Below are 9115 nucleotides of genomic sequence, written 5' to 3'. Positions count from 1 at the left end.
GCTGAATGTTTAAATTCCACTCTGCACTAATCTACTGCTTCGAGTGTATCACAAGGTTCGTTTCGATGTCTGGGTGCACGGGAAGGAAAGGCTACAAAATGCCTCTTGTAGTCCTATAAATAAAACTTTTACGCGAGGCATCGGTGTCCTCAACGAAATCGAATTTACCTAAGAATTTGTTCCCGTATTATATGCCCCGGGCAAAAATTCCAACAAGACTTTCTTGTTGGGCTCACAGCACGCCTGTGGGGCCAATACGAAGTTCTGTCGGCGCTCTATCGTTCCAATAGCCTAGTCTTCCAACAGGGAGTTTAACCTTGATGGCGTTTGTGGGGCCAATAAGAAGCTCTGTCGGCACTCTATCGTCCCAACAGCGTAGTCTTCCAACAGGGAGTTTAACCGTGATGGCGTTTACCGGCTCGCCAACACGATAAGTCAACGCCAACAGACGCCTCGTTCGTAATCAGCGGCGCGAGCGCGCCATCAGACAGAACCGACAGACGCCCTGAAGGTGGTTTTTAGGGCCTAAACAGCAGCGTCTATGTCTGGCATAGACGCTAGACGTCAACGTTTGTGTTCTGAATTTTCCCTTCAGTAAGTAACAGTCAGACGGACGATAACATAACTATGTGAAGATATGCTTTGGCTCGTACCACGGCAAGCGCAATCGTTTGTGGCTGCAGCCTCGGTTGCTCTTCGTCCACAACAAACTGAATCGGCTGTACAGCTTTCTTCGAGGGCGTGTATGCAGGGGTTCTATCTTCCTTTTTTGCGCAGGCCGACGGGGGCGGTCGTGTAAAATCATTTTCGCTCGTCGCTGCCGTAGGGTTGCCACCTTCCTGGTTTTGGACCGGCCCGACCGGTTTTTTAAACAGCGGGCCGGTTGCCGGTCCATATCTAAAACCAGCCGTCATCAGCCGGTTTTTTGGCTTTTGTGCCGTGATTATGGCCGTTTTGGCGTTTTATAAGCGTCAATTCAACAACTAAGACGATAAATACGTGTCGACAACTTGCTGCGCAAAGACACGCGAGCAGAGAAAATACGCGGGCGAGCGCGCTGCCTCAGATGGAGGGGGACCTAAGGGAAGAACAAAATAACGAAATCCTACCGCCGCGGTCAGCAATTGCGGTTACTTTTCAGTGAAGCACATGCAGAGCGATTAACCAAGCTCTCAATCATTTTCAGTACAAACGTTATGTTGATTTCTCTCTAAGAAAACACTACAATAAATGACACTGCATGTTAAAAAACATGGCGTCTTTTTTCAACACAATCCCCCTCCCCCCCCCCCCCCCCCGGAAGGCCCGTTTTTTTTTTCGGGGAAAGGTTGTAACCCTACGCTGCTGTTCTGCCTACCTGCTTGCTGTACCTATTACGTCGCCGCCACCGCAAATCCCCACTTGTTACAAACTCAGAGGTTTTCGCACTGTTAGCAGTCGTTTTACACGATGGGTTTGATGCGCCTGACATGCCAGGAGTGACATCGCTTGTAGTATTAGTGGTATTAGAGCGACGTTGCTTGTCTGCAAGACAGTGCCGGTCAAACAAGCGTTATCAACGCCATAATTCTAACGGCACATTCCATTTATTTCGTGGCTGCCGTGGCTTGCACAGAAAAGGTCGGGTTGACTGCGATAGCTTTTCTTGAGTCAAATAATGGAGCTTTGGCTCAATCGCCTTAAGCGCTAGCAATGCGGCCTCGTCTGCAAGAACGGTGCGTGAGAAACAAGCGTTAGGACAGCCAGAATTTCAAAAATGCACATAAACTAGACCATCGTTAAAGGAGGCGATGACTAGACACAAGCAACAATATTCGTTGACAACTTACGTACGTATAGAGTTGTTTTAGGCGCCTCGAACACCGCCCGCCGACATAGCTGTTTGTTAACGCGTCCGTGTACTGTTTTGTAGGTCAATGGTTCGATTCCTCGTCGAACGTGTTTTTTTTTTTTTTTTACGTGAGGGTTTCATTAGCTCCTTTTTTAACGACCAGGGTAAGCACCTGTTCCTTACTTTCTATCACGCCGACATTTACCACCCTCTTCCTAAACCCAAAGTAGCTCGTTTTCTCGCACGTTCTCTCTTGAGAAGCCCGCCGTGAAAACAAAACCAAAACAAACGTCAAACCTCTTTACAATATCAGTATATATGTCAATTACTTTATGTGTTTAAAAACCTTAAATTTAAGTTATAAACACATTTCAGACTTTGAAAGCAGAAAGATAATTACCAACATTACAGTAGTAACACAATTTTCGTCAAACATAGAGGTGCTGCATTTGAAGTCTGGCAACTATCTCTCACTTTTCTGTGTGTTTTTTCATGGCGTTTTGTGCCGAGTGGTTGCTGGCGTGATTTAATCTGTTCTATCTATTTCAAGGTTAAATCATAGTTATAGAAGCTTTATGGGTGATGGCTACCCTTCTAACCTACGCGTGTGTTGAACATGGGGACCCCAGAAGAACGATCATCGCCGGATAAAATACTGCGCGTCAAAAGTGGATGACATTGCATCAGAACAAAGCGTGTTCGTGTGTCCGCGAGATGAAGACGACAGTGAAGGAGAATTTTACGTTGGAAACATCGTTTTTGCTCGGGTAAGTACGCATTTTTTATTATTCTGTATTTGGTTGGAACGAGTTCTGGTGTTTATGGGTCAGTAATTCGCTAGACCCCCATCTCGTTTGCTCTGAGAGCCTACGTGAGTTAGTATACTTGTTTGGCGCCCAGTCCACCGTTTCCGCAGAAGTCAGCATCAATTTACGCTGAAGGTAGACCTTGGCTACGATGCTCGCGCTATGGTACACGGCTGCTAATAATTTCACATCACGCAAGGCTCTTTAACACCGGGGCGTTTGTTTATGTGTCTCTCAAACAGTGCCTTTGCGGTTGCAGATCGCAGTCGCAATTTCGCGTGAGTGGCACAACGCTGTGATTAGTCCTCCCTCGTGAATACCCGCGGTATACCAAGAAATAACATGAACAGGAGGTTCCCTGGAAGTGCATGTGAAAACGCGTACACGTGATTCCATGGCTGGCGTCTCGTAGGTGTTGTGAAATCTCTCCCCCCCCCCCCCCCCCCCTTCACGAATTCCGTGCAGTGCGCTTCGCAGCTATAGCGCTCGCGAGACCGGCGACCGTACGCCTCGCGGTCTTCGGGCCGCGATATGTGTGCTGTTCTCGTGAAGCACGACAACAGCGAAATTGCCGTACTCGCTCGCCAACGCGCCCCGACAGCGTACGCGTCGACCGGGTGCTGACGGAGTTGTGCTGGAAGAAAAGCAGGCAAGAGATGAGGGCGCACGAGGTGTAGTTAAACATGAGAATTTACAAAGTGCAAGGTGGAGAAAATAGTATGCAAGGGCCGGAAACGGTGAGAGAGTTCGGGCCGCGCGCCAGCGAGCGAGTGCGGTAATTTACGTTGCCGAGTTTCACGAGTCCGGCACGAATATGACGACGCCCGTCTGAGAGTTCATAGAGGTATAGAATTCACATACGTGCAAATTGAAGGTGAAATGCGCGCATGTGGCCTCGCAGGGAGTTAGCATAGTCTCGGGGTAGTGGGGGAGATTTCACAACGCCTACGAGGCGCCTGCCGATTCTGTCAGAGTAGCTCTCGGGAAGTCTGGGGCTTGATATCAGAGGCATATGTATTGTTTAAATTAGTGCAGAAAATTGAGCCAATTCGCAAGTTCTCATTTTCGCAAAACCGCAGGCCATACAGAGACTAACAAGAAAGCTGTAGGCACTCACTCAACTCGATTTAAATTGGAGAATTGAACGTGCAGATACAAGTCAGACATTGAAATGGAGGAGCCTCAACTATCACACACCAGTTCCGATTGAAAGCAAGGGATACAGATGAGCTGCTAGCATGCGTTCCATGCAAATTAGCTCAGTAGCTAGCTTTGCATATATCATGCATACCCCACTCACAGTACCTGCGGGTCTAATAAATACATTCTTACTGTGACCTAAATTTCACTTGGGGTGTTCCGGGAATGTTCTTATTAGTGCCTTGGAGGTTACTGTCTTTAAACGATTAAAAATCTACTTGATGTAAGCATTCGTGCTTTGTGTGTGCTCTTCTTGTATTTCAACAAGTGTCAGCACACTCACAGATTATGCACCTGCAGGTGCTGCTGCTGGCTGTCCTGGGTCAGCTGCCTTCCAGTCCAGTTTCAAAGGCTTTGCCAGGGCCTCCCTTGGCCAACCGACACTGCACCTGCTGTACCCAAGTACTGCCTGGCCTTTCGTTGGTGCTCCGTACGCTTTGCCGCCAGGAATGGTCATTCATCCATCATCTGGCCGCTTGGACCACCCGTTCAGAAGTCAGCGCATTTGCTCGACACATCGGTCCAGGCACTGCTGCCATATCGGTGCACCCACCGATTATGTATTTTCAGGTTAGTTATTGCATGTTGTGGAACTTGCCATGATGTATACCTGTTAGCAGTGCTGTGGCCTCTGATTATTTGAAACATTTTCATGAAGCAGTGCTGTGCGTATGGAGCGTGTGATTGCTTAGCAGAGATATTGAAGAGAATCTGGGGCTGACGACTAAAGGGCAAGAAGAGAAATTGAACTGACTTTGAAGCAAGTATTCGTATGTAATCAAGCCAAGCAAACATTTAGGATCTTTCGATATGGTTTTAAACTTGCAATACAAACTGGTCTACTTCAGATCATACTGGTAATAATCATACTATACCGAAAAGTACATCCCGCAGTCTGTAGAATTCTGACAGCGCTTTTTTCGCAGTCTCTCGTGACAGGCACTAATCTCAATGGTTGGAAGATAGTCGAGGTAGCACCAGTCTTTAAATCAGGAGACGGTACTTCACCATTAAATTTCCCTAACAAGCACCATATGCAAGGTCAGGAAACATTTCATCCACTCTCAGGTCGCTAATTATTTATAAAATCACAATATCACATTCGAGTATCACCACGGTTTTCACAAGGGTTACTTGAGAAACACAACTTTCAGGATTTGTTCACGATCAACATTGATCCATTGACACAGGCTTACAAACTGCGGTAGTTTTTCTCGATTTTTCTAAAGCATTCAATCGCATTGCACACCACAGACTACTTCTCAAACTTCACCCTAATGTCCTCACTTGAGCAAAAGATTTTCATTCTTCTCAAATGCAGTTTACTTCTAATAACTATATACTTCTTTTGCTCGTGCCACTTTGTTGTCCCCCCAGGCAGGTTGCTTGGTCTATCTTCCATGTTGCATATCCTCCCATGTGGGTCTATTTGCAGATGATGTTGTAATTTATCACACAATTTCTTTCAACTACTACCGTCAATGCTTTCAATCTGATCTTAACACAATTAACTCCTGGTGCTGCAAATGGCTAATGTCGCTTATCTCTAAAACAAAGTGCATGACTTTAACGGTGGCAAGTCTCGGATTGTAAATACTTACTTCATTAACAACAGCCTGATTACCTCTTGAGACAAAGGTGTTTTGGTAGGCCGGTAGGGGAGGGGGGATTGCATGGTGGATTTCAAAAGGTACATCGATTGGGAAAATAAGACGTATGATTAATATTTTCATTTGCACTCCAAAACTCGATTTATTTCATATGTTTAACCCACTGCCGTGGCTAGGGTGGTGTGCTGTGGAGGCGAATGTCGGTTAGATACCGCTTGGTGTAGCCGCTTTTCAGATGGAGGCAACACGTAAAGACGCCCGTGTTTGGAGATTTCGATGCGCACAAAAATACCCAGATGATCAAAATTAATGCGAAGCCTTCCCCTACAGTGCTCCCCATATCCCAAGTGTAGCTTTAGCGTGTTAAACCACCGTTTTTTTTTCATGTTTTTGGTATAGTACCAGCTGCTGTAGCAGGTGCAACTTAAAGGTAAAATTATACATAATGTTTCCAAGAGCTAAATATAAAGGCCATATTGAAGTGCGTTTATGGGTCTATCTCATAGCAGTAGTGAAAGGTTATATACTCTGATGCAGGTTAAGAACGGCAATGGCTCATGTGGTGTAGTCCAGTGTTTGACGGAATGCCGTGTAGGCAGGTAAAAGCATTATTGCAGTGATGAAACGTAGGTCACTGACCAAGTCAAGAAAGCCATTTAACGGTTTGTTGCTTGTTCACGGTGAGCATGTGTCGTGGAAAACGAAGCTATATATTGGGCATTACGCGGCGCAATGAGTTTGCATAGATATGGTGCAGATTGCCATCCATTATGTTGATAATGTTGGGCGTCGTCTGAACAATGAGGGACTCGAGCAGTAATCGAGAAGATAGATTGCACTCAGTTGTCAGTAATTTTGTCTTGTTCCAGTCGACCACGTGTCCCGTCCTCTCACGGTGCTCTGCCAGTGGACTTGTTTTTGCATCGCCCTTGTTCACTTCGTTCCAGTGCTGCATTAATCTTCTGTGCAGATTGCCCGTTTCGCCAATGTACACTGATTTGCATTCAGCGCATGGAATCTAATAAACAATACCCGGAAGCTTGGAGCGTGAGAGGGGGTCTCTCACGCTGACAATGTCAGAACGCAGCTTGCTAGTGGGTACATGCAGAATGTATGCACTGCGTGTCTTGAAAATGTGTGCGAGAGTTTCACCGATGTGTGGGACGTAGGTAATTGCTGCACGTTTTGATGCAGTCGTTGTCCTGAATATAATGCCTAAAGCATTATATTCAGAAAGAAGCGAAGAGGGCGACTAGCAAGAATCCACATTGACATTAGCAGGCAGAAGCGTCCACAAGGCCTGTGTCAAAACGTGCTGCAATTCTCGTCCTACACATCAATCAAACTTTCGCACGCATTTTCAAGAAACACATTGTGCACATCGTGCAGGTGCCCACTAGCAAGCTATGGTCTGACATTGTCAGCGTGAAAGACCCCCTCTCACGCTTCAAGCTTCCAGGTGTTGTTTATGTTTTGAACAAAAAAAGTGCCATTTAAACGTGACACCTCCTTCCTTGCCGATTTCTGATGCCTGATTGTTCAGTTTGTGGGGATACGTTTAGCAGATTGCTCACATGTCTAACCTGTATTTGTGCTTGAGCAGCCAAACGCTGATGTTAGCAGTGAAGTAGGTGAAAATTGTAGTTTGATTGTAGTTGTGTGCAGATTACCTACATTGTGTTAATTCGTAGAAAAGCAAAATTGAGGCAACCCTGCTAACTGTTCCGCATTGCAGCATTTTATTATGCGAACATTAAGGAGTTCAGCTGCTTGTTAAAGGTGAAATAAACAGTGGTACAAAAAGAAGAGCATCTACTAAGCAGAAATATCTTCACAATCGCAGGATGCCAACGGTCCGCCTACCAACTTGTGTCCTCCATCGTTTCTGCTGGCTGGAGCGGTTCATGGAGCATTTTCCAGCTTCTCAAAGTTTGTGGTCAAGCGCTCCTCCAAGTGAAAGATGCCGCAGAGGGATCTTTTGTTTTAATGCCACAATTTCACGTGCTCAGCAGCAAATTTACTCGTAAGGCTTTTTAAATATTCATCACCCAAGAGGGCATGTTACCTTCGTCTTCGGTGGAATGTGTCTGCACTCAGGTTATTTGTGACAGAAACAAGTGGACCACGTCATGAGAGTCATTGAGGCCTTGTTGATTGTGCATGCTTCTGAAATGACATTTTCATTAAGCTGAATACTTTCCCCATATTACGATTTGTGAACAAATTATGGTAAAAGTCATGATTAGTTGTACTACACTGCAGGAAGGAAATGCCAACATACGTTTTAAGCTCCTCTGATATTTCAGATCGTTGGCTGGTGAGCAATAAAACAAAACTGAAATTTTTTTAAAGTAAAATCAAATATTCGTTGTCACCAGTGCATGACCATAGTAAAAGCTATCTAGTCACCAAATTTAGAATTAGACACGAAATGCCAAGAAAAATAGGGAAATAAACTAGACAGCTGGCTACAATAAACCAATTCGTAAAATTCCTTAATGGCTATCAAGTGATGATTCAGGCGGGTTAGTTAAGATGTCAGTGGGTTTACACACCCAACTTGCAGGGAAGCACATGAGCTCCCAATATTAACATGTTTTTAGTGAAGACCGTCTTCCTTCATTAAGCTGCTTTGCACATTGATGCCAGTCTGATAAATGTCCTGAATTTTTGTTATGATCAATCTTTGTATGGGAACCATTTATTTTTATATGATGTCGCTGTGTATTTCTGAAACTGTATCTAGTAACTAATTCCAATTTGTCGTGGTCAGGTTTTTTCAACTAATTCGTAGCTTTTTTAACAATTATGGTATATTTTGTGTGCCTAATGGAATGCCTCATTGCATGTTTAGCCTATGTAGTGTTAAAAGCGGACATTTTGCTTCAAAGTGGAATGTCGGGCTAGCAACAAGGTACTTCGCGTGCTGCTCACTTTCATTCATGCCATTATTTTTTATATTATCATTTAAAATTAAAAGCCAACCAATTTGCTGTTGTTTTAATTTTGTCACCTACTTTATACTTTATTTTTTTTTTAACTTTGTGTAAGGATTGACTATCCATATTTTTATGATACCAAGGCGTTGGACTGGGCTAGCTGGTACATGTTTGAATGGATGAAAAACCATAGGAAAACCCAGGACACAGAAGAGAACGACGGGACAAACTTGTGCCGTCATTCTGTTTTAACTGTTTCCTGTGTTTACCACTGGTTTTTTATGCATTCAAACATTTTTTATGAGTTTGTTGAACAGTGATTAGTTTAGGTGCTCAAACAATTGTTGGCTGCGAAGGCTCCCTGTAGCATTTGTATAAGTGCTCTCTGCTTTTTTTTTGAGCCAATACCCCACCACCGGTTTTCATGAGGTGGTCTTTTGTAGAAATAAGTTGAAATAAATATTTGTTTGCATTGCTTTACATGTTTTGAAAGAATTTCTTGTTCATTCTTGTTTCATTCAACCCCGTTTCAGAATCCTGCTTAAGACATTTCCTCTGTTATTTTTTTTCAGAACCAGGAAGGGTGCTCATCCTCGGTTCTTGCTGAAGCAGCAGTATCCATACTTCACACGTGAGCTCTGAACACACAGTAATTATGGTATGAAACATTCTACCAGTATAAGCCTGCTTTGTAGACGTCATTGTAGATGTCAAAGCTCTTGACAGTGT

General features: G+C 44.4%; 1 long non-coding RNA gene across 1 annotated transcript; it reads left to right on the top strand.

The window, feature by feature from the left end:
* Positions 1-2339: 2339 nt before the first annotated feature.
* LOC144175146 (uncharacterized) lies at positions 2340-8862 on the top strand. Its single transcript, XR_013323621.1, has 3 exons — positions 2340-2598; positions 4138-4407; positions 7291-8862. It is a non-coding gene; the product is annotated as an uncharacterized LOC144175146 (long non-coding RNA).
* The last annotated feature ends 253 nt before the right edge of the window (positions 8863-9115 follow it).

The sequence above is a fragment of the Haemaphysalis longicornis genome, unplaced genomic scaffold (genome assembly GCF_048455015.1).
Source record: "Haemaphysalis longicornis isolate Haplotype H1 unplaced genomic scaffold, Haemaphysalis longicornis Haplotype H1 scaffold_3, whole genome shotgun sequence".
In the NCBI taxonomy this organism is placed as follows: Eukaryota; Metazoa; Arthropoda; class Arachnida; order Ixodida; family Ixodidae; genus Haemaphysalis; species Haemaphysalis longicornis.
This window is presented reverse-complemented; position numbering and strand designations above follow the sequence as displayed.